General features: G+C 36.8%; 1 long non-coding RNA gene across 1 annotated transcript; it reads left to right on the forward strand.

Moving 5' to 3' along the window:
- Positions 1-1,585: 1,585 nt before the first annotated feature.
- On the forward strand, positions 1,586-24,163 carry LOC141490888 (uncharacterized). Its single transcript, XR_012469385.1, has 3 exons — positions 1,586-1,750; positions 9,154-9,327; positions 23,538-24,163. It is a non-coding gene; the product is annotated as an uncharacterized LOC141490888 (long non-coding RNA).
- The last annotated feature ends 1,258 nt before the right edge of the window (positions 24,164-25,421 follow it).

Here is a 25,421-nt window from a genome sequence, read left to right on the forward strand (position 1 = left end):
TCCAACTTGACCCTATATTTTGTTCCAGCAAGAGGCTGGCCCTATTTCTCCTAGCATTCATTCAGAGGCAGCCACATTTTTTGGCTTTTTTCCCCACTGATATTGTATTGTCTTACTTGTAGATTTTTTTTTAACTTTTTAAGTAACTGTTGCAATAGTATATTCCATTTTAGCAGTTACACAAATAACAGACTGGCAATGTCTGCAAGATAAATGCTTGTCCTACACCTACAACTGACTACTTTTCTCTCTGCCAAGAATTATGAGGCAATAGTTTGCTGTTAGTTTTCTGAAGTCATGAATGGACATTGCATTGATCAGACTTGTTAAGTCTTTTAGTGTTGTTTTCTTTTACATTACTGTGGTCAGTATGTAAATTGTTAGCCTAGTTCTACTTACTTTACATTGCATCCATTCATAAAAGTCTCCACAACACATCCACAATGCCTCTGAATCTTTTCATTTTTAACATTTTTTTGGTTTATTTTTTTTTTTGCTTTTTCAAGGCAATTGGGATTAAGTGACTTGTCCAAGGTCCCACAGCTAGGTAATTATTAAATGTCTGAGGTCAGATTTGAACTCAGGTCCTCCTGACTCCAGGGCTGGTGTTCTATCCACTGTGCCACTTAACTGCCCCATCATTTTCAATATCTTACAACATAAACATTCCATTACATTCATGTATCACAATCATTGAACTCCCAAAATGATGGGTACCAAATTTTCTTCCTGTTCTTTGCTACTACAAAAAGTGATGTTATAAAACTTTCTATATATTTTGGCCCTTTCTCACCATCTTTGAATACTTTGGGGTTTATACCTTGTTTAATTTTCTTTGGATAAAAAAGGTTAGTACAGATTATTGACTTTTTTAAAAAAAGTATAATTCCAAATTATTTTCCAGAATGATTGAACCAATTCTTAGCTCCACTGACAATGTGGAGGTAACTGGTAGCACAGTGGATAGAACCTGAGGTCTGTAGGCAAGAAGTCCTGAATTCAAATCTGGCCTTGGACATACTACCTTTGAGACCCAGGGCAAGGTGCTTTAATCTCTGTGTGCCTCAGTTTCCTCAAATGTAAAATGCAGTTAATAATAGCAACTGCCTTGCAAGGTTTTTGTGAGGATCAAATTATATGATAATTCTAAAAGTATTTCACACAGTCACTGAGACAGAGGAGGTGCTAGACAGAGACTCATTTCCCTTCTCACAGTCCTTCTACCACCCCCCTACCATTAATCCTGCGTTGTAACAAAAAAAAAATCATTTAAGCAAAACCAACTTAGAGACTCTATGATCCCATTTGATAAAGATGCCATGGTCCTCCACAACTCTACTGAGAGAAAGGAATTGTGTTTCACTGTCAGTTGTCTGGGGCCAAAACTGTTTAATACAATTCACCAACAATTGCTTTTTAGTGTGTTTATATTATTAATCATTATAGTCAGAGTATTTTGTTCTCTTGGTTCTCCTTTCTGCTTCACTTCATGAAATTCTTCTTGTGTTTCTCTAAAATCCTTATACATAGATCCATTGTCTCTTAAGGTGCAGTAATATTCCATTATGTTCATTTATCTCAATTTAATCAGCAGTTCCCCAATACTCAAGTGACAATTTTGTTTCCTTTTCTTTTTTTTTTCAACCAGGAGAATTACAGTGAGAAGATTACTATATATGCAGAATGACTTCTGGGACATTTATTTCTTTCATTTGCCTCCTTGAAGTTTCTTATATCACTGAGTCAAAAGGTATGCACAAGTTAGTGACTTCACACTGGCTGCATTTCTGAGACTCATTTTTGAGTTCCCTCTCCATTGCTCATTTAGTTATTAAACAGTGAATTGTCCTCATGGAGCTAAACTGAACAGGGCTGAAAGACTGTATAATATCTAAATGAAATGAACCCCATATAGTCTCTGTGGCATTGACTTTCAATATTGTCAGTTTGGTGAAAACACTATAAAAGAAATGCATGTGCAATGGAGCAAAAGTTTAGGGAGGCAAAGTTTGGAGAAAAGATCCAATGGAAAGTATGACTAAGAAGGAGTGAAATGGAGCATTCACAAAATAATAGAAAGTGGTTTAGAGAAATGGATCAAGTGAAAGGCAGAGGCAGCTATGTAATCAGTTAAAATCTTGTTAAACTATAAAGAATAGCAACAATTGATTTTAAAGATAAGATTAAATTGCCAAGAACTTCTGACTAACAGCACTTTTTCAAATGTTGCTTCATAATGGAAAAAGAATAAGTATATGACTAGATATTTATAATACCCCAATTTTCTGAGTGTGGAATTTAGAAATGAAGGGGAAATCCATCTCTCTTTAATCAGAGTTAGGGGCTGGGATAGGGAGAAAGATTTACTTGTTGAGGTTAATGAACCTCAGACTTAATAGCAGAACTGTGAATTAATGGATAATATGAGGTTAAGGAGGGCAGCTAGGTGATACAATGGATAGAATGCTGGGAATGGAGAGAAAAAGACATCTTCCTGAGTTCAAATATGACTTCAGACACTTACTTGCTGTGTGACCTTGGGCAAGTCACTTAACCTCTGTTTGCTTCAGTACTTCCTCTGTAAATGAACTGGAGAAGGAAATGGCAAATCACTGCAGTACCATTGCCAAGACCCCCCCCCCCCCCCCAGAACTGTGAAGTTTGAACAAAGAATTAGCTCCATAAGATTTTTTTTTTTTTAGTTTTTGCAAGGCAGTGGGGTTAAGTGGCTTGCCCAAGGTCGCACAGCTAAGGTGATTATTAAGTGTCTGAGGTGGGATTTGAATTCAGGTACTTATGATTCCAGGGCCAGTGCTCTATCCACTGTGCCACCTAGCTGCCCCCTCCATAAGATTTTAATGTGACGTTCATGGCAAGTCTACATAGACAAAAACCACTTAATGTAATTCATTTTACTGTTTCCTATTCTCCATTTCAATTTTTTTTCTTCAAACTAAATGTGGACCCAGTGCTAGGCAAAGTAAGCCTTCACCTCAGGAGAAGTTTGCAGGACTTAGATGAGGAACACTTACCTATTTTGATGCATTTCTGATCTTGTTGATGTGGGTGGTCTCCTTAGTAGTAGAGATGCCAATTCATCTGTCTTCTCATCAGGTGGAACTCTTTATCTTTATTTCCTTAGTCCTCTACAGGGACACCCAGTATGTTTGATATTATGTGAGTATCTCTGCAACAGGCAAGCTGTCTTATCTGTTATCTCTCTTTCTTGTTTATATGACCTCCTTTTTCTTGTTATGGATCTCTCTGTTAACATCTTTTGTACTCACAATTTAATTATTGGTAATAGATTGCTCACTGTGTGGATCTTCAGTTCCTTTCGGGTGACCCACAATTTTGATTGCTCAGAGACTGGTATTTGTGGTTCAAAGCCCTATAGTATTTTTTTTTCTTTTTAGCCTTATCTTCTCTCTCTTTTTTTTTTTAAGGTTTTTGCAAGGCAATGGGGTTAAGTGGCTTGCCCAAGGCCACACAGCTAGGTAATTATTAAGTACCTGAGGCCGGATTTGAACTCAGGTACTCCTGACTCCAGGGCCGGTGCTCTATCCACTGCGCCACCTAGCTGCTCCTATCCTCTCATTTTTTATTTTTATTTTTTATTTTTTTCTTTAGAAAGATTTTATTAATTTTGAGTTTTATAATTTCCCCCCCATTCTTACTCCCCCCCCACAGAAAGCATTCTGTTAGTCTTTACATTGTTTCTATGGTATATATTGATCACAGTTGAATGTGATAAGAGAGAAATCACATCCTTAAGGGTGAAAAAGTATAAGAGATCGCAAAATTACATAATAAGATAACAGGTTTTTTTCCCCCCTAAATTGAAGATAACAGTCCTTGGTCTTTGGTCAAACTCCACAGTTCTTTCTCTGGATACAGATGGTATTCTCCATCATAGATACCCCAAAATTGTCCCTGGTTGTTGCACTGAAAGAATGAGCAAGCTCATCAAGGTTGATCATTGCCCCCATGTTACTGTTAGGGTGTACAGTATTTTTCTGGTTCTGCTCATCTCACTCAGCATCAGTTCATACAAATCCCTCCAGGCTTCCCTGAATTCCCATCCTTCCTGGTTTCTAACAGAACAATAGTGTTCCATGACATACATATACCACAGTTTGCTAAGCCATTCCCCAATTGAAGGACATTCTTTCCCACCACAAACAGGGCTGCTATGAATATTTTTGTACAAGTGTTTTTACCCTTTTTCAGCATGTCTTCAGGGTATAGACCCAGTAGTGGTATTGCTGGATCAAAGGGTATGCACATTTTTGTTGCCCTTTGGGCATAATTCCAAATTGCTCTCCAGAAAGGTTGGATGATTCACAGCTCCACCAACAATGTCTTAGTGTCCCAGATTTCCCACAACCCTTCCAACATGTATCATTGTCCTTTCTGGTCATATTGGCCAGTCTGAGAAGTGTGAGGTGGTGCTTCAGAGATGCTTTAATTTGCATTTCTCTAATAAATCATGATTTAGAGCAATTTTTCTTTTTTTTGAATTATAAAGATTTTATTTAGAGTTTTACAATTTTTCCCCTAATCTTACTTCCCTCTCCCCACCCTCCACAGAAGGCAATTTGCCAGTCTTTACATTGTTTCCATGGTATACATTGATCCAAATTGAATGTGATGAGAGAGAAATCATATCCTTAAGGAAGAAACATAAAGTATAAGAGACAGCAAGATCAGACAATAAGATATCAGTTTTTTTTTCTAAATTAAAGGTAATCGTCCTTGGTCTTTGTTCAAATTCCACAGTTCTTTCTCTAGATACAGATGGTATTCTCCATTGCAAAGAGCCCCAAATTGTCCCTGATTGTTGCACTGATGGAATGAGCAAGTCCATCAAGGCTGATCATCACCCCCAAATATATTCTCTCTAATAGAGTTACAATTCTGGAGAGTTATAAGAGTCTTTCTCCCAGGAGGGGATATAGTCAGTTTCATCTTATTGGATAGCAGTTTTTTTTCTTTACCTTTTCATACGTCTCTTGAACCTACTGTTTGATGTCCAAATCTTCTATTAAGCTCTGCTTTTTTCATCAGGAAACACTGGAAATCTCCCATTTTGTTAAATGTCCTTCTTTTGGGGGCAGCTAGGTGGCACAGTGGATAGAGTACTGGCCCTGGAGTCAGGAATACCTGAGTTCAAATCTAGCGTCGGACACTTAAGAATTATCTAGCTGTGTGGCCTTGGGCAAGCCACTTAACCCCATTGCCTTGCCAAAAAAAAAACCCAAAACCTAAAAATGTCCTTCTTTTCCCTAGAAGAGAAGGTTTAGCTTTGCCAGATAGTGAAGAATCCACTATTGCTGCATTCCAATCTCCCTTGCTGTTCAGAATATCTTATTCCAGGCCCTTTGAGCCCTTAATGTTGATGCATCCAGTTCCCATATAAACCTTACTGTGGTTCCTTGGTATCTAAATTGTTTCTTTCTGGCTGCTTGCAGGATTTTCTCTTTTATCTGATAGTTCTGGAATTTGGCCACAACATTCCTTGGTGTTTTCATTTTAGGATCTCTTTCCAAAGGGGATCTATGTATTCTTTCATAAAGATTTTGCCCTCTGGTTCCATCATATCAGAGCAGTTTTCCATCACTAAATTCTGTAATATTAAGTCCAGGCTTTTTTTCTCTTCAATGTTTTCAGGAAGATATATATAATTCTCAGGTTGTTTCTCCTCATTTTATTCTCAAGGTCAGTGGTTTTGCTCATGAGGTATTTTACATTTTCTTCTATGTTTTTTTTATTTTTTGGTTTTGTTTAACAGACTCTTGATGAAGTCGTTAGTTTCCACAGACTCCATTCTTTTTTTAAGAGAAGAATTTTCTTCATTTACCTTTTGCAGCTCCTTTTCCAATTTGTCAATTCTATTTTTGAGAGTTTTCCATTTGACCAATTGAGGTTTTGAGAGAATTATTTTCTTTTTGCATTTGCCCAATTGAGGATATGAGAGAATTATTCTCATTGTCTATTTGTCCAATTGTATTTTCCAATGATCTGTTTTCTTGTTTCAAGGTGGTAATTGTCTCTCCCAAATTTTCCAATGGATTTTTAAACTCCTTCCTGATTTTTGTTTGCAAGGGAATGGGGTTAAGTGGCTTGCCCAAGGCCACACAGCTAGATAATTCTTAAGTGTCTGAGGCCAGATTTGAACTCAGGTATTCCTGATTACAGGGCAGGTGCTCTATCCACTGTGCCACCTAGCCGCCCCACCTTCCTGATTTCTTCAAGGAAGTCTTTCTGTGCTGGAGACCAGGTCATGTTCTCAGAGATAGTAGGTCTCTCTGAGTTAGGGTCTTTTTCTTCTAGGTATTTTTTTATGGACCCTCCTTTTCTCTGACCTTTTTTCATTTTCCTAAAACCCTATGTTGATAAGGGGCTGGTTCACAGAGGTTTAGTGTTGAGATCTCTAGAGGCTTTACTCACTGGGTTTAGTAACTCCAAGTGGGCAAGCCAGTAGGCTGTTTTGGTTGCTTTCTCTGGAGTGTCTGTGAACTTAATTTGAGGCCCTCTCCCTTAGCCTGGAGTGGGTGGATGAAGCTGTTAAGTACCTTTTTCTTTGCCTAATGGTGGGTTTTAACCTAGGGCAAGGTAATTGCTCTCCCTATTCACAACTGAGGGAGGTCTGTTGTTCTTAGCCTGGGGCAGAGGTGGGTTGTAATTATGTTTGTTCTGGGAAGAGGCTTCAACTGAAATGAAGGTATTACTGCAGCTCTCCAGCACTGGAACTCACCCTCCAACTCTGCAGGCAAGCTCCAGATTGTTAGCAACCTAGTTGCCCCTGTGGCCAGTCAGGCTTGCCCTGCTTTTAGGCTCTAATCCACCCCACTGATCAAGCTAGTGGAGTTCTCTGACTCTCCCCTAGGCTGTGATTAGGCTAGTGGAGCTCTCAGGCTCTGACCCTGTCCTGTGCTCCAGACAGAGTCCACCCTCTGTGCCCAGACCTACCCATGATCCCAGAAGACAAATCTTGAGGTAGATCTTCTTCTCCTAGTTTCTCTTTCTGGGTTTTGTAGATTGGATTTCTGGGTTTTTTTTTTAGTTTTTTTTGCAAGGCAAACAGTGGCTTGCCCAAGGCCACACAGCTAGGTAATTATTAAGTGTCTAAAACCAGATTTGAACCCAGGTACTCCTGACTCCAGGGCTGGTGCTTTATCCGCTATGCCACCTAGCTGTCCCGATTGGATTTCTGTTAAGAGGTTTGTTTCATATTATATATGAGGGAAGATCAGGAGAGAAGATCAGGAGATCCTCACTGTGCCTGCCTTCTCTCCTCCATCTTGGCCAGAAGTTTCTATAGTATTCCTTGAAGAATATTTAATTGATCAACCAGCATGAAAGGTTTCAGGCAGAAATTTGGGATCATCAAAAGCTCAATGCAATTTCCATATTGCAGTCTAGCTTGAGTGATTCCTCTTATTCAATTCTGGGCCCTATTTATTATCCATCTACAGGCTCTAACTACAGTATACATATTGGAATATCTTAGGGCACTTCCCCTCCATAGAATCAACTCTTCAGTACCTCTAAGTTTAATGTCTCCAGAATATACTGCCTCTGAGTACTTGAGTTTGGTCTAGGGACTTCCATTTTTTTATTTCATTAGTACCATTTCTACCTCTTCACATAGCACATTGAGTCATGTGATGTTAGAGTCCAAATTTGGAAGTTCCACTTTCATTGATGGAGAAGACAATTTATTATAGAAATCTTGACAATTCATTTTTTTCTTCTTCTAGGCTTCATTTTGGGGATCATAGATTTAGAATTGAAAGGGGCCCTTAGAGGTCATCTAGTTCAATCTGATTTTGTAGATGAGTAAACTGAGGCCCAAGAAAGTGGATTGACATGCCCAAAATCAAATAATTTGATTTAATTGGATAGCACACCAAGCTTGCTATAGGTTTTTTCCCAAAACCACTCACTATCATTTTATGAGGGAACACTACTTGCAATCATCTAGCACCTTCATTTCTATACCTGGCCAGGAGATCAAGTATTCCTGGCCTAAGGTGGCTTCTCCTTATTGTGATCTCCTTATATTAACTGGCATTTTTTTCCTTCATCAGTTTCCTACTTCTTACCATCAATCTCCACTTTAAGTAAGTCAGATTGGAGCTCTTTTGCTTGCATGTCATATCTAATAACATATTTTTTCTTTTTTTGATTTTTGCTCCAACAAAGCAGAGATCTGTACAGAGGCAGTAGATTTAAAAATGACTTTGACATCAGTAATCTGTCATTTCCTGATGTCATTTATAAGTCAGTGTTAACTTCATATTTTTGTGATGTGATTCAGTGCTTGCCATCTCTGAAGACTGAAAAAAGGTATTCATGAAGTTAAAGTTTCTGTCCAGTCTATAAGCAACTGGTCTCTTCTTTTTTTTAATCCAGCCCTATTTTTCATCATATGAATCAAAGTCACTGACAAAGTATATACTGATTTAATTTGAAAAGTATTCTTGATCCCTTTGTACAATATCCTGACCTCTTTATTCTGTGCAATGGATATATACATAGACCCTATTTGTTTTTGATTTGGTCTTTTTACTTATGCCCAGCTTTAATGCTACAATAAGTGACCATTACCCTGTGAAATGTTTCATCTTGCCTTCAGCCACAGAATGAAACCAATTTCTTTATTTACCTCTCTAAGGAAAATCTGTAAGCTATCCTTTCACTTAGCTACAATTTCCTTATATCTCCAGGTTTCATTTAAAATAAGAACATATACATTGATGTGATTCAGTCTTTCCAGTACTTTGTAGACTTGGCAGTCATTAAGCAAGGATCTCACATTTAGAGAATTTGTAATAATAAATAATATTTATTGACATGTGCTTTAAAGTATTTTACATGTATTATCTCATTTGAGCCAATACAACAACCCAGTGTGGTAGACTATTCTCTTATTTTCTGCAGGTAAGGAAATTGAGGCTAAGAAGTTAAATGACTTGTCCTTGGCCACATAGGTGGTCTGTGTCAGAGGTGACATGTGAACCCAGGTCTTCCCGACTCCAAGTTCAGTACTCCATTGATCATTGCTTTAACATGGTTAAGTTATTCTTCATAGATGGTCTGAAAACTGTAATTCTGAGCATTTTCTTTACCCTTTTCTACTCATTGCAGAATCAGAATGAGTCCCTGTGGGACTGAGGACCATTTTCTTTTTTTTCTTTATTTAATGCATTGCCAGAATGAAAGAATCCATCACCAAGTGGCCAACCTCCTGGCAAAGACATTCTCCAGACTTTGGAACCAAGAAGACCTGAGTGTGATTTGGCCTAACTGTGTAATTCCAGGGTAAGATTTTTTTTCTTTTCTCAGTTTCCTCATCTGTAAAACAGGTATAATAGCACTCTCACATTTATCTGTAACCTTTCATTGTGAAGTTTAGATGGCCAAGAACTTTCCAAGGTCAGTGGGATACGTTTTCTAACAGGACCTTGAGTGCAATCCTGCCAAGATTTAAAAAATGCTTTCCCTGTTATCCATTAAATCCTGGTAAGATGAAATTCATCTGGCCACAATTTATAAATACTCAGTCTTTTAATTCCAGAAATTTTTGCTCTTGATGACATGTATGTATTCTATTGAGGCAGCCATGTGGCTCAGTAGATAGAATGTTGACCCTGGAGTCAGGAAGATGTGAATTCAAAATTAGCCTCAGATATTAGGTGTGTGACCCTGGGCAAGTCAATTAACTCTGCTTGCCTCAGTTTCCTCTTTTGTAAACTGAGCTAGAGAAGGAAATGGTAAAGTATTCCAGTATCTTTGCCAAGAAAATCCCAAATGAGGGACATGACTTAATGGTCGAACAACAACAAAAATATTTGTAAAGTACAATAGAAAATATTATTGCTGGAGGCAGATCCAAGATGGCAGGGCCAAGATGGCAGAGAGAAACCAGGAACTTCCCTGAACTCTTCCTAACTTTCCTCAAAAACCACATCAATCAAGCCTCTAAATGGATTCTGGAGTGACAAAACCCACAAAAAGACAGAGTGGACCAATTTTTCAGTTTAAGATATCTTAGAAAGACTTCTGGAACAGTCTGTCTAACTCAGGTGTAGGGGAAGCGTGATCCAGCACAGCAGGTGGGAACGGGGTTTAAGGGGGAAAAGGCAGCAGGAGGTGCTTTGCCACAGTACAGGTCAGCAACCGAGGATCCTGAGTCCAAGCTCGACAGGCCAGTGGCACAGCCCAGCTGTGAAGTCTCTAGCCCAGTGCAGAAGGCAGATTGTGAGCCCCAGAACCCCTGTGCAGCAGGCATGACTAGACTGGCCAACCCCAGCACAGTGGGTAAGCTGTTAACACCTGAGGCCCCAGGGCAGGCACCTGCCCCAGACACAAGAAGCTTGGGACAGTGCTCCCTGTGGCCCAGGAATAGAGTGCAACCTTAGAAATCTTGATCTAGGCTAAAAAAATTAGTAAGAAACAGAAAAAAAGCCTTAACCATAGAAAGGTACTGTAGTGAACAGAAGAGGACAGTGGGAAAAGACCTAGATATGAAGCCCCAGAGAGGAATATGAATTGGTCTCAAACCCAAACAGTCCCCTTAGAAATACTGAAAAAAAAATTTTTTTAAATCATGTAGAAAAAAATGGGAAAAGAGAAAACGACCAAATGGATAAAAACATTTATAGCAGCTCTTTTGATAGTGGAAAATAGTGGAAATTGAGAGGGTGCTAAACAAATTGTGGTAGGTGAATGTGATGGATATCAATTCTGTAAGAAATCATGAAGAGCCAGGTTTCAGAAGAGCCTTGAGAGACTTGGATGAATTGATGCTGAATGAAATGAATCGAACTACACACATTAACAGCAACATTGTGGGTTGATCAACTTAGGTCCTCTCAGTAGTTTAAGGACAATTCTAAAAGACTTGATAGAAAATACCATTTACATCCAAAGGAAAAAAAAAACTATGGAGTCTGTATGCAGATCAAAGTATATGATTTTCACTTGTTAAAACTTGTTTTGTTTTGTTTTTTTCTCATGGTCTTTTCCCCCTTTAGTTCTGATTCTTCATCATAACAACACTAATATGGCAATATGTTACACATGATTATTCATGTATAACCTCAGATTACTTGCTGTCATAGGGAGGGGAAGGAAAGGGAGAGAGAGATAAAAAATGTGGAACTCAAAAATTTACAAAAAAGATGAATGTTGAAAACTAACTTTTCATGTAACTGAAAAAATAAAATTAAATATCATTCAAAAAAAGAGTATACTTAGAGAGGATGTGAGGGGGGGTCATAAATTGATTTTGATGTGATATTTAAAAAACTAAAGCATTTAAATAAAAGACTTGTACTGGAAAAAGAAGAAAGGGGGAGGCAGAATAGGATAAATTATATCATAGGAAGAGACACAAAGGACCTTTTACAGTAGAAGGAAAGAAAGGAGTGAAAATTGCTTGAATCTTACTTGCATCAGATTTGGCTCAAGGACGGAATAACATATTCATTCAGATGAGTTTAGGAAATTTATCTTATCCTACAGGGAACTGGGAAGGGGAAGGATGGGCTGAAAGAAGGGAGGGCAGAAAAGAGGGTTAAAGTAGCAGGGGAAAGGGGAAAGAAAAGGAAATGAGGCTGTTACAAGGGAAGGGAGACAGAGAAAAGTACAAGTGGGAGGAAAACTGTAATTATAACTGTGAATGGGATGAATGATCTTATAAAAAGGAAGTGAATAACAGAGTAGATTAAAAACTAAAATTCTACAATATGTTGTTTACAAAAACATTTTTGAAGCAGAGAAATATATGCAGAGTAAGGGTAAAAGACAGGCGCAGAATATATCATTCTTCAGCTAAAGTGAAAAAAAGCAGGAATAGCAATCCTTATTTCATATAAAGCAAAAGCAAAAATACTCATTTAAAAGGGATGAGGAAGGAAACTCTATTTTTCTAAAGGTACCTTAAACAATGAAGTAATATCACTACTAAACATATATGCACTAAGTGATGCAGCATCCAAATTCTTAGAAAAGTTAAATGAATTACAGGAAGACATAGCAAAACTATACTAGTGGTTGATCTCAACCTCCCTCTCTCAGAATTAGACAAATCTAACCACTAAATAAACAAGAAGGAAGTTAAAAATGTGAATGGAATTTTAGAAAAGTTAGATGTGATAGACCCATGGAGAAAATCATGGGGATAGAAAGGAATATATATCTTTTTTTTTTCAGTGGTACATGGCATCTCCATAAAAACTGCCCATGCGTTGGACATTAAAACCTCACAATCAAATGCAGAAAGGTAAAAATATTAAATGAATCCTTTTCAGATCATGATGCAATAAAAATTATGTGTTAAAAAGAACCATTGAAAGACAGACTAAAAATTAAATGGAAAATAACCTTTAAAAAATGAGAGGGCCAAACAATAAACTATAGAAATAATCTATAATTTCATCTATGACAATGAAAATAATGAGATAACATACCAAAATGTGTGGGATGCAGTCAAAGCAGTTGTTAGGGGAACTTTGATTTCTCTAAATGCTCACATGAATAATATAGAGAAAGAGAATTAGGCATGTAACTAAAAAAGCTAGAAAGAAGAACAAATTTAGAATCCCCAATTTAATACCAAATAAGAAATTCTTGAGACAGTAGATTTAATGAGGACTCCTATTTGGAATCTAATTTGTATCATTTGATCTGTGATAAAACTCTAAGCTCTGTAAATTGAGTCCCAGAACTATAATGGTAAGATGGTAAAATCATTTGCACCACCATAGGAAGCTTGCTAGAGGCCCTCTACCCATATTTTTCCTTCTCTATGACCAAGCCCCATTTGGCAAAGATGACTCAATTGCATGGAAAGTCCTACTTTATTTTTGTACCTTTGAACCAAGCAAGTAACCATATTATGGCCACCTAGTCAGGATGTAGAAGTGACTTATTCATCTTATAATTAGCTTATGACCACTCAGTTAGTGGAGGTGCCCCATGCTTCAACCAATCTATGGTACACCTGCTAATATGTCATTTTTGACCCTCAAGAGCAAGGTCTGCCAACCAATGAGATTCTATATTTCAGATGCCTCTTTTGCATTTTGAGTACAAAACTTTATAAAAACAATTACCCGGGGCGGCTAGGTGGCGTAGTGGATAAAGCACCAGCCCTGGAGTCAGGAGTACCTGAGTTCAAATCCAGCCTCAGACACTTAATAATTACCTAGCTGTGTGGCCTTGGGCAAGCCACTTAACCCCCTTTGCCTTGAAAAAGCCAAAAAAAAACCCCTATTACCCAAAAGAAGAGGGCATCTCAGCTCACAAAGATCTGAGATTCACATCATTAGAAAGGATCATGAACCCTTCACTAAGTTGCCATTGGTTCAGATCTCTGCCTCAGTCTCTTTTATTTTAGACATGGCAATTTTAATCTCTATATTCTGTAAATCAAAGGAAAAATTAATAAAATTGAAACTAAGAAAAAACCCCCCAATTACCAGTATCAAATAAGGTGGAAATTAAAGTAATAATTTGAAGCTATTTTGTCCAACTGTATGCCAATAAATCTTGACAATCTAAGTGGAATGAATGAATATTTCCAAAAATATAAATTATCACAGATTAACTGAAGAGGAAATAAAATACTTAAATAGACCATTTCAGAAAAAAAATTTCAACAGGCTGTGGATGAACTCCCTAAGGAAAAAAATCTCCAGGGCCAGATAGACTTAAAAGTGAATTCTGCCAAGCATTTAAAGAACAATTATTTGAAAAAAAATGGGCAAAGAAAGAGTTTTGCCAAATTTTTTCCTTTTATGACACCAATATGGTGCTAACACCTAAACCAAGAAGAACCAAAACAGAGAAAGGTATAGACCAATTTCTCTAATGATAAATGATGCAAAAATTTTAAATAAAATATTAGCAAAGAGATTATAGCAGTTTATTACTAGAATAATATACTGTGATCAGGTAGGATTTATGCCAGAAATGCAGAGATGGTTCAATATTAGGGAAACAATCAGCATAATTGATCAAATCAAAAACAGTACTAACAGAAATTATATGATTATCCCAATAGATGCTGAAAAAACTTTTAACAAAATACAGCACCCACTAGAGAGCATTGGAATAAGTGGAGTTTTCCTTAAAATGAGAATCAGTGTCTATCTAAAACCATCAGCAAGCATTACATGTAATGCGAATAAACTAACAGCATTTCCAAAATGATCAGGGGTAAAACAAGGATGCCTATTATCACCATTAATTATTCACTATTGTATTAAAAAATGTTAGCTTTAGCAATACAAGAAGAAAGAGAAATTGAAGGAATTAGAAGTTAATTAAATTCTCATTCCTTGCCGATGATATGATAGTATATTTAGAGAATACTAAAAAAATCAGCTAAAGTATTTGAAGCAATTAACAACTTTAGGCAGAGTTGCAAGATATAAAATAATCTCACATATATCATCAGCATTTCTATATATTACCAGCAAAGCCTAGCAACAAGAGATTGAAAGATAAAGTCAGATCTAAATAACTGAAAAAATGTCAATGGCTCATGGATAGGTATAGCTAATATAATAAAAATGATAATTCTATCCAAATTAAATTACTTATTCAGTGCCATATCAATCAAACCACCAACACATTATTTTATAGAGCTAGGAAAATGTCAAAACAAAATTCTTCTGGAAGAAGAAGAAAAGATCAAAAACACTTTTAAAGGGATTTAATGGAAAAAAAACTGCAAAGGAAGGTAGTCTAGCCATAGCATATCTAAAACTATATAAAGAAGCAGTCATCACAATTGGTTTGCTGGCTAAGAAATAGAATTATGGATCACAGGAATAGATTAGGCACCAAAAAAAAAAAAACCCCAGTAGTAAATGACTATAGTAATCTTGTGTTTGATAAACTCAAAGACTCTAGCTTCTAGGATTAAAAACTCACTGGGAGTTCTGCTGGAAAAATTAGAAGATAGTATGGCAAAAACTAAACATAGATTACCATTTCACATCCTGTATATAAAGATAAAGTTGAAATGGGTACAGAATTTGGACATAAAAGGTGATACTACAAGCCAATTAGGATAATAAGGAATAGTTTATCATTCAGATCTATGGAGAGGGGATAAGTTTATGACCAAAGGAGACAGAAAACTTTATAAAATATAAAAATGAATAACTTCAATTTCATTAAAAAGGTTTTGCATAAAAGAATTGGGGAAAAAACCATGAGGAATGGAGCTGCTAGGTGGCTTAGGCAAGCCACTTAACCCCATTTGCCTTGCAAAAAAAAAAATGAAGAAGAGAAAAAACATAAAGCAATTTTATTTTTATTTATTTATTTTAGGTTTTTGCAAGGCAAATGGGGTTAAGTGGCTTGCCTAAGGCCACACAGCTAGGTAATTATTAAGTGTCTGAGGTCAGATTTGAACTCAGGTACTCCTGATTCTAGGGCCGATGCTCTATCCACTGCACCACCTAGCCGCCCCCATAAAACAATTTTAAAAAGTGAAAATAATATGCTTTGGTCTGCATTCAGACTCCATAGTATTTTCTCTGAATGTGGATGACTTTGTCCATCACGAGTCTTTTAGAATTGTCTTTGCTCATTGAACTGTTGGGAGGAGCTAAGTCTATTTGAGTTGATCATCTCACAATGTTGTTGTTAATGTGTTTAATGTGTTTAATGCTGTGATCCAGCAATGTCTCTCCTAAATCTATATTCCAAAGAGATCATAAAAAAAGGGAAACCCCATATGTATAAAAGTATAGTAGCTCTTTTTGTAGTGACAAAAAACTAGAAATTGAGGGATTTGGGGATTGTGAACAAAGTGAGCAAAGGAAAAATGTCTTTCAGGTGAATGATTTCTGAAACTTAACAAAAAAAGGACAAACTATCAATAATAAAGACCTGATTATAAGTTAAGTAGACACTAGAGATAAATTCAGTTTGGCAAGAGTAGCTTATTATTGAATATCATTTGGAGGATAGCATTAACAAAAAAATCTACGTTTCATCAAAAAAATAAAGAAAGCATCTCATTTGGTCATTTGGGCAATGGCCAAACAAATTTTGGTATATGAATGTGATGAAATACTATTGTACTGTAAGAATTTAAAGGTGGCAGCTGGGTGGCTTAGTGGATAGACCACTGGCCCTGGAGTCAGTTCAAATCAGGCCTCAGACATTTATTTAGCTAGCTATGTGATCTTGACTTACCCTAACCATATTATTTTTACTTTTTATAATTTATTTTATCTTTTTTCTTTCTCATGTTTTCCCCCCTATTTTTCTGATTCTTCTTTCACAACACAACTAATATGAAATATGTTTAATGTGATTGATTGTACATGTATAAACCTATATCAGATTACTCATTGTCAAGGGGCTATGGGAGAGAGAGAGAGAGAGAGAGAGAGGAAAGAGGTAGAAAAATATGAAACTCAAAATTTTATCAATAAATGAATGTTGGGGGGAAGCTAGGTGGAGCAGTGGATAGAGCATCTGCCCTGGAGTCAGGAGTACCAGAGTTCAAATCCAGCCTCAGACATTTAATGATTGCCTAGCTGTGACTTAACCCCATTTACCTTGCAAAAACCTTAAAAACAAAAAAAAAGAATGTTGTAAACTATCTTTACATGTAATTGGGAATAAAATATGTATATTTTAAAAAATATTAAAAAAACATTCTCTGGAGTTAGAAGATCTGTGTTGTGATCCCATCGTTGATGCCTACTGCCGGTGTCTTTGGTAAATCATTGAATCCTTTCAGAACTCAATTTCCTCATCTTTAAATTGAGGGGGTTGCTGTAGCTAGTCACTGGGGTCCTCTTTCCAGTTCTAGATCAAGGTTCAATTGCATGTGCTACAATAAATACTCAAAATCTCCACAGGATAATTACAAACCAACAGGATACAATTTTCAAACATTACCAAGGTCTAAAAGTGCTCAAATGCTTTCTTCTAGTTCTTCTCCTTGCCTGGTGTGGTTGACTAATAATATTCAACATCATGTGATTCAGGTCTTCCCAGAAAAGACTGACAGTTCCCTCCTGTTAGCAGATAGGCAACTCTCCTAAGATTCCCATGAAACTGTTCCAGCAGCTCTTATAAATCTAATTTGTTTTCGGGATAGACACTTGATTCCCATTCACGTTACCTAATCTTTGCTGTCAGCTTAAACAACCTTAAAAAAAGTTAAAGGAAGCAAATTTTTGATGACACTGAATTGAGAAAGAATTTTTATGGTTCCCTTCTGTACTACAAAAAGCTATGAAAGGGATATTCATCACAACCCAATTCTGCCAGACTAAGTGTGTGTGAAGAATCATGGAAATTAGCAGAATGGCCAGGGAGATAAGATGGTACAGGATAACAACCAGCAGCAGGAAGAGTAAGAAGGCATGGTTTGGCTTGCTTCTTCCAGCCTCCCATCTAGAAGGATGGGCCTTCCTCTGGCTCTTCCTTAAAGTAGGTGCAGCTCCACGGGCTTCACCATGTGGCCTGGTTAACCCAAGCCTCAAGACTGCCTGCCATTTTCTCTTTCTTTCTCTCTATCTCTCTTTTCCTTTCCAAACTTTAGCTGAGCCTGCCAGCTGACCTGCCAGGATTAATTAGTAATCCCTGTGGTCTTTTCCTTAAACTCTTAACTTTCCTATCACTTTCTTATGTGTTGTAACTTCTTTTAATAAATCCCTTAAAAAAAAAGAATGCATGAATTTGGAATTACGCCCAAAGAGCAACAGAAATGTGTATACTCTTTGATCCAGCAATACCACTACTGGGTCTGTACTCTGAAGAGATTATGAAAAAAAGGGTAAAAACATCACTAGTACAAAAAAATATTCATAGCAGCCCTGTTTGTGGTGGCAAAGAATTGGAAATTAAGTAAATGTCCTTCAGCTGGGGAATGGCTTAACAAACTGTGGTATATGTATGTCATGGAATACTATTTTTCTATTAGAAACCAGGAGGGATAGGAATTCAGGGAAGCCTGGAGGGATCTGCATGAACCGATGCTCAGTGAGATGAGCAGAACCAGAAAAACATTATACATTCTAACAGTAACATGGGGGCAATGATTAACCTCGATGGACTTGCTCATTCCATCAGTGCAACAATCAGGGACAATTTTGGTCTATTTGTGATGGAGAATACCACATCTGTATCCAGAGAAAGAATTGTGGAGTTTGAACAAAGACCAAAGACCTTTAATTTAGGAGGAAAAGAAATTATCTTATGTAATTTTGTTATCTCTCATACTATATTTTTTTCCTTTAAGGATATGATTTCTCTCTCATCACATTCAACTTAGGTCACTGTATACCATGAAAACAATGGGTGGGGGGAGGGAAGCAAGATTAGGGGACTACTGTGTGGCAATTAAAGATGTAGTAATTCCTTGTGAGAAAGTGGATAGGTGAGGTGAGGTGGATAGGGAAGCCAGTCTAGGAGAAGTTAAAAACAGCAACAAAACTGCAACAGATCCGATGATAGTTTGAGCCTAAATGGGAATATATGAAGGCACAGTCTGATTTATGACACCTTGATAGTGAGTATACATGAAGCTATTTCATGAGATTGGGAGGTATGGTTTCAGGGATGAAAGCCTCAGAAAAATGATCTTTGACTTTGTCCTGCTTCATTTTCATTTTCAGTTTTCTCAAATATTTTCCTGGTATTTTAAAAGTTGAAAACCAGGACTCTACCAACAGGAATTTAACATATTTTTGCTAGTGGAGCAATACTCAGAACTACCTACATCCTACACCAGACAAAGCTTGTTACCTTTCAGGTACAGTCACATTTTCTCCTTGTCAACATGGGGTATATCTAAATGCCATTCTTTCTTTTTTTTTTTTTGATGAAATGTAGATAATCACCAGCACTAGAATATCCTCTAAATGATATTCAACAATGAGCTACTGCTGCCAAACTGGACTTATCTCTAGTTTCGAGTTAATTTATAATCCAGACCTTTATTATTGTTAGTTTTTTGACTTTTTTTGTTGTTTGAGAAATTATTCACCTGAAAGACATTTTTTCTTTGTTCACTTGCTGCAAAATCTTATTTTTTTTTTGGCCAAATCTTATTTAATGAAGCCAGGAGACCTAACATTGCCAACCACTGAGACCTGCCTGAAGGCTCTAATTCCTTTCTCAAAGAAAGTATATACTTGGAGTGCTGTCCAATAAACTTTTTTTTCAATAAAAGAAAGATGTAATTTATTTTGAATTTTACAATTTCCCCCCCAATCTTGCTTCCTTCCCCCCACCCCCCCACAGAAGGCAGTATGTTAGTCTTTACATTGCTTCCATGGTATACACTGATTTAAGTTGAATGTGATGAGAGAGAAATCATATCCTTAAGGAAGAAAAATAAAGTATAAGAGATAGCAAAATTACATAGTAAGATAATAGTTTTTTAATAATGAACTTTTATACTATTAATTCAGTCATCATTTCATTAATGTCTGACTCTTTGGAGTTTTCTTGGCAAAGATAATGAAGTGGTTTGCCATTTCCTTCTCCAGCTCACTTTACAGATTAAGAACTGAGGCAAACAGAGGCACACAGACTTGCCCAGGATCATACAGCTAGTAAATATTTAAAGTCAGAACCTTCCTGATTCCAAGCCCAGTGTTCCATCCACTGTTCATTTAGCTTCCATCATATTAAGATAGGAAGATCTTGGAATCTCACTGCTTTTGAAAATGGATAAAAAGCCAGAAAGTTTTCTTTTTTAGTGGTTTCAGAGTACCAAGGGGTGCTCAGATGATTAAATTTTATACACCAAGTTGACATTGTAGTTGCCATGTCTGTAATGATTCTTTTCTTCTCTAGTGGAAGAGGTCCTCAACTATTCTGGAGGCTAGGACCACAGCCATGTTTACTTATTGGTCTTAAAAATCTCCCCAAGGTAAAAACTGGTAATACTTGGAAATATATTTTTCAGTTCTATTTAATTCCACAGTGATAAATAGAGATGGAGTCAAGAGAGTGGCATAATAGGAAGCCATGTAGTTGAACTCTTGTTCACAAAACTCCTCCAGTGAGACCTAGGAAATGTGCTAGTTCAAATCCTGATGGAAAAATCCAGAAAGTCACAGGGAATACTTTCTCTGGTCCATGTCTACAGAGGGAGATCTGCTGACACCGAGACTGAGTCCAGAGAGGAACAAACTGGTATGCAGAGCATTAGCACCCAGGAAGAGGTTGAACAGCAGGACAATAGGAGAGCACCCCTAAGAACATGGTGCATCCCTAGGACCATGGGGGGGTAGGGCTATGACTTGGACAGATGCCACAGCTTTGTTGTCCACATTATCCAGTTCTGGGTCACTGATCTGGGGCAGACACAGAAGGGCACCTGTGTTTGAGGGTGGCTTTCTGAGTAAGGAAGCCCTAAACAAGTGAGCAGGAGTGCTTCAGTGCAGACCCTAAGAGCAGAGCAAGAGCTCAGTTCCAGTGGTCCAGCCTAGGGCAGGAAAACCAAACCAAAGGGGAGCCTTTAGATTTGTGACTCTGAATCAACAAAACTTCCTAGCAGGCTAATAGGGACTGAGTCCAGTAGTTTTCTGTGCTGTCCTGATTCAAGCCCAGGTGAAGGGGGTTGGCAATCAGACTTTGTCCTAGATCTGACCTTTTGGGGAACAGTAAAACCTCTGTAGGTCTTCAGACTGTTCCTGAGATTCTGGCACAACATAATGCTTGCTACACAAAGTAAGGACCAACAGTCCCAGCCTAGACCTTTCCACCTGAAAAAAAAGCAGTAATGAGGCTGGAAGAATAAGAAAAAAAAATCAACAACAAAAAAATAAAAATCCATGATAAAGAGTTATTATGATGGCAGAAAAACCAGAAAGGAGACACTAACCCAGAAGAAAAAAATTACTCCAAAACATCTACAAGCAAAGCCTCAGAGAAAAAACACAAATTAAACACAAAATTAGAAATTCTCTTTTTTTTTTGCAAGGCAATGGGATTAAATGGCTTGCCCAAGGCCCACACAGCTAGGTAATTATTAAATGTCTGAGACCAGATTTGAACCCAGGTACTCCTGACTCTAGGGCTGGTGCTTTATCCATTGCACCATCTAGCTGCCCCAGAATTTCTGAAAGAGATGAATTTTTTAAAGAGTTGAAAATGTTTTTATAAATAAGACTGCTTGAAAAAAAAACTTGGAGAAAAAATTAGAACTATGAAAGAAAGAATTGGAAAGGGAATTTACAGCTTGGCATAAGGGATAGATTAGAGTGGAGCAAATAGAAGCCAATGATACCTTGAGACAAGAAATATTAAAACAAAATCAAAAGGCCAAAAAAATAGCAGGAAATATAGAGTGCCTCAAAGCAAAAAAAAAAAAAAATCTAGAAAACAGATCAAGGAGAAAAAATTTAAGAATCATTGGACACCATGACCGAAAAAACAAAAAACAAAAAAGGAACCTAGACTTTATATTTCAAGAAATCTTCAAAGAAAACAGCCCAGATCTCTTAGAACTAGAACTAGAATTCACTGGTCAACCTCCTGAAAGAAACCTCATAATGAAAACTCCCCAGAATTCATAGCTGAAATCTAAACCTTCCAGGTTAAAGGAAAAAAGATCATGCAAGCAACCAGAAAGACTTGAAATACTGAAAAGTCATAGACAGGATCATGCTTGACTTAGTAGATATCATTGTAAAAGAGGAGACAACTTGGAATATGATATTCCAGAAGTCAGAGAATATAGGCTTACAGTGAAGAATATCTTGCCCAACAAAACTGAGTCTAATGCTACAAGGAAAAAAATGAACCTTTAATGGAAAAGGACTTCAAACACTCCTGATGAAAAGATCAGAGCAGCAGAGAAACTTTGGAATTAAAACAGAGAAATATAAAAAGGCTATATCCATCAAGTCAAAACAAGAAAAGAAAGGCAGGTTTCAAATGTCACACTTTTAAGGAACAGTGTAGTATGAATTATTTTGTTATCTAATTAGGTGACAAAACATTTTTTCACTATGAAGTGACACCATATCTTTGCTAAATGAATACAATATACGTAAACATTACCTGACTAAGCTCTTATTACAACATTCTTAACTCATAGGAAAACAATAGTCAAAAAAATTAGAAAATGTGAAACAGTATCTCATCACAGCAGGATTTTTTGACAAAAATGAAAATGAAAATTAGGCTGCAACCAAAACAGCAAAGAAAGCTGTTTATGGATGGTAAATTAATTAAATCATATTGGATTGCAGAAATGCCTTCAGAGAAAATAAACTTGTTTAAGGCTATTAGCCTTTAGGCACAATTAAAATCAAATCCTCTTGGATTGATTTGGCATTAAATATCTTTGTGAAAGAATATTTTTAAAAAGAAAGATGTAAAATTTTATTATTTTGTTTATCATTTTATTTATTACTACAAAATTGAAATTGATCTTGATGACTTGGAAATACTAACTTTGAATTCCAATAAGGTGATATGCTAATCTTATCCACCCTTCCATGAAACAATTCTTTCTTTTCATTAGTGGATTTGGGTTACAAACATATATATATATATATATATATATATATATATATATATATATATATATATATATATATATATATATATATATATATATAATTATTATTATTATTATTTTGAATCTCATCAATAAAAAATTTGTGAAGGGAAAAAAATGGGCAGAAAGCAATTGAGAATAGTCCTGGCAAAACTGGAAAAGTCAGTTTCTTCTACCACTTCTTTTGTAACCTGGGACCTTATCATGATTTGGTATTCTCTTCTCTTCCCCTCTCAGTCAAGGCCTGCTCCAAGAAAAGGGCAGGATTGATTGATAAATTTAACCACACTAATCTAAGTCACAAAGGATTTACTGCTTAGATTTTTGCACTTTGATATAGAACAAGGGGGTGGGGGTGGGGAGGTGTTGGTGTTGAGGCATCAATTTTTTTTAAGATCCTGAAATGAGAGGCATCTAGGTGGCATATTGGGTAGAGTTGGACTTAATTTTATACCTGCTCTGCCTTAGAGAGTTGGATGGGTTTGGGGTGAAAAGAAGAGTTCTGTTCTGGGCATATTGAGTTGGAAATGCTTATCCAATCTGAAATGTCCAACAATGGTCAATTAGTGATATAGACCTGAAGGACAGGAGAGAGTTTAGGGCTCAAAGTATCAAACTGGGAGTTATCAGTCAGCAGTTAAGGCATTTGGGTGGCATATTAGGTAGATTTGGATTTAACTTTGTATTTTCTTTGCCTTAGAGAGTTGCTTCCAGAACTGAAAAGATTTGGTTTCTTGCCCCTTGACCACACTCAAGTCTCCTTGACTTTTACACCTAAATTTTTTTCTTAAGGATTATGCCTTAACCCCCAAATAACTGGTTCTCTGTGATTGGCCAATTATAGTTCCAGGCCAAGGCCCATTTGGTCATTGGGCTTGATTGGCTCAGACAGAATGTAAACACCAGTTGTTTTCTGTTATGGCCTGAAACCCTGAGGGTCTTCTAACAGATTGATTTTTTTTTTTTTGACTAGGTAAAAGAGGCCATTCTTTGCTTCATTTTCTTATCTAGCCTTAAGTGAAGGAGAAGTGTGCAAAATCACCAACCTCACTTTCTCTTCTGGAGCCATTTTCGATCTGTGGCCAGAAATAGTAAGTAAGTAAGTAAGTGGGATCAGTAAGATCGGAGAAAGCCTTGGCTGCGGCAGGATCTTAACCTTTTTAAACTAAGGTCTTTTAATAAGTCTCAGTTTGAATGAGGCAACTCCCATTCAGTGAGTAAGGCTAGGTAAGAAATGTAAGCTACACTTAAATCCAATTCACTTGCATATCATGGTATCACCTTTTTTGATGTCATGGTCCTTTTTGAGCATGAAAGACAAAAAATAACCTATTATACGCCCATGGTATTTTTCAGGATGGGGAAAAAAATTACATCTTTTTCTTCACTGATCCTTGACTGAAATGTAGCATTTTTTAATTATGAATTTTTTTAATAATTGTGAAAAAAGGTACATAGGTTTCACAGACTTTACAGGGGAACTATGACCCCCAAAAGATCAAGAACCTTTGAATTACATCACGATGCCTCTCTTTAATTGATTATGGAAAAAATTATGGAAATTTCATGTCATTTTTTTAAAGCCACCCAAACAGGCTATTTGTGACTCCATTGAAAAAACCAAAATTTTAACTTTATGATTTTTTCAGCAAAAATCAGCATTATATATATATCAGAACAATATATATTATCTATCATCTTCCTATTTATCTTAGAGAGTTGCTTGCAAGACTGAAAAATATAGTTACAAATGCAAAGACTATGTGAAGTAGGATATGTTAATATTCTTACTCAAAAGTGATATGATTTAAGAAACTACTAGACATTCTCTTATGTATGTTTTTTTCCACAGGGTAAAATGTACCATTGTTCTTTTTTTGGAAGTAAAAGTTTTATAAAATACTGAAGTTATATAGGATAGTAACAGAGTTAGGAATGGGATGGAGGAAAGAGGTAGTTTACATTGTTGTTTGGTTGAATGACTCTTCATAAGCCATTGTGAGTTTCCTTGGCAAAGAGACTAGAGAAGTTTACCATTTCCTTCTCTAACTCATTTTACAGATGAGGAGACTTGAGGCAAATAGGGTTAAGTGATTTGTCCAGTGTCACCCAGTTAGTAAGTGTCTGAAGCTGGATTTGAATTTAGGATGAGTCTTCTCATTTTAAGCCTAGTGATCCATTCATTGTACCACCTGGATTGCCCCCAAAAACCTATTTTATGGAGAACTTCTACAGGGCAAGAGCTCACAAAGGGATCAGAAGAAGTGATATTGAGACACCCTGAAGGTCTCTCTGAAGAACTTTAGAGAGCTTGGAAGACACTGGCACAGGACCGCCCAGCATGGTGTGCTCTTATCAGTGAGGATACTGCTCTCTCAAAGGAACTGTGACAGGTGAGTTTAGAGTACCCACCCCAAGGTGTTCACATAGGTGATTTGTGCCGAACCTGTAGTAGAGCATTCTGAATTCATATTGGGCTGGTCAGCCACAGAGGGACACACTGTAATTTGTCTCAAATATGGTGATGTCATTTTGGTCTGCTATGATAACAAAGGACAAGAACCAACCAAACAGCTAGCTGCCCTATACAGTTTACCCGCCTTGCCAAAATTCACAGAGCCTTACTGAAGTGAAGGGAATTACAAAAAATTGCTAAAAGGATTACTGACTGATTTTGACATCAATAGGAAGGAAGTTATGAGCAATTTTAGTCAAATTTAACTTAGAGGAGGTTGCATCAAGAGATGGAGTTTTCAAGGTTTTGAAGCTTTCCTTACCTGTTCTTTCCATAATTTCTGAAAAGTTCTCTCTCCTCCAAGAGAATCAACTTGGATTTCCTTATTGCTTCCATAATTTA

Source organism: Macrotis lagotis, chromosome 6, assembly GCF_037893015.1.
Source record: "Macrotis lagotis isolate mMagLag1 chromosome 6, bilby.v1.9.chrom.fasta, whole genome shotgun sequence".
In the NCBI taxonomy this organism is placed as follows: Eukaryota; Metazoa; Chordata; class Mammalia; order Peramelemorphia; family Peramelidae; genus Macrotis; species Macrotis lagotis.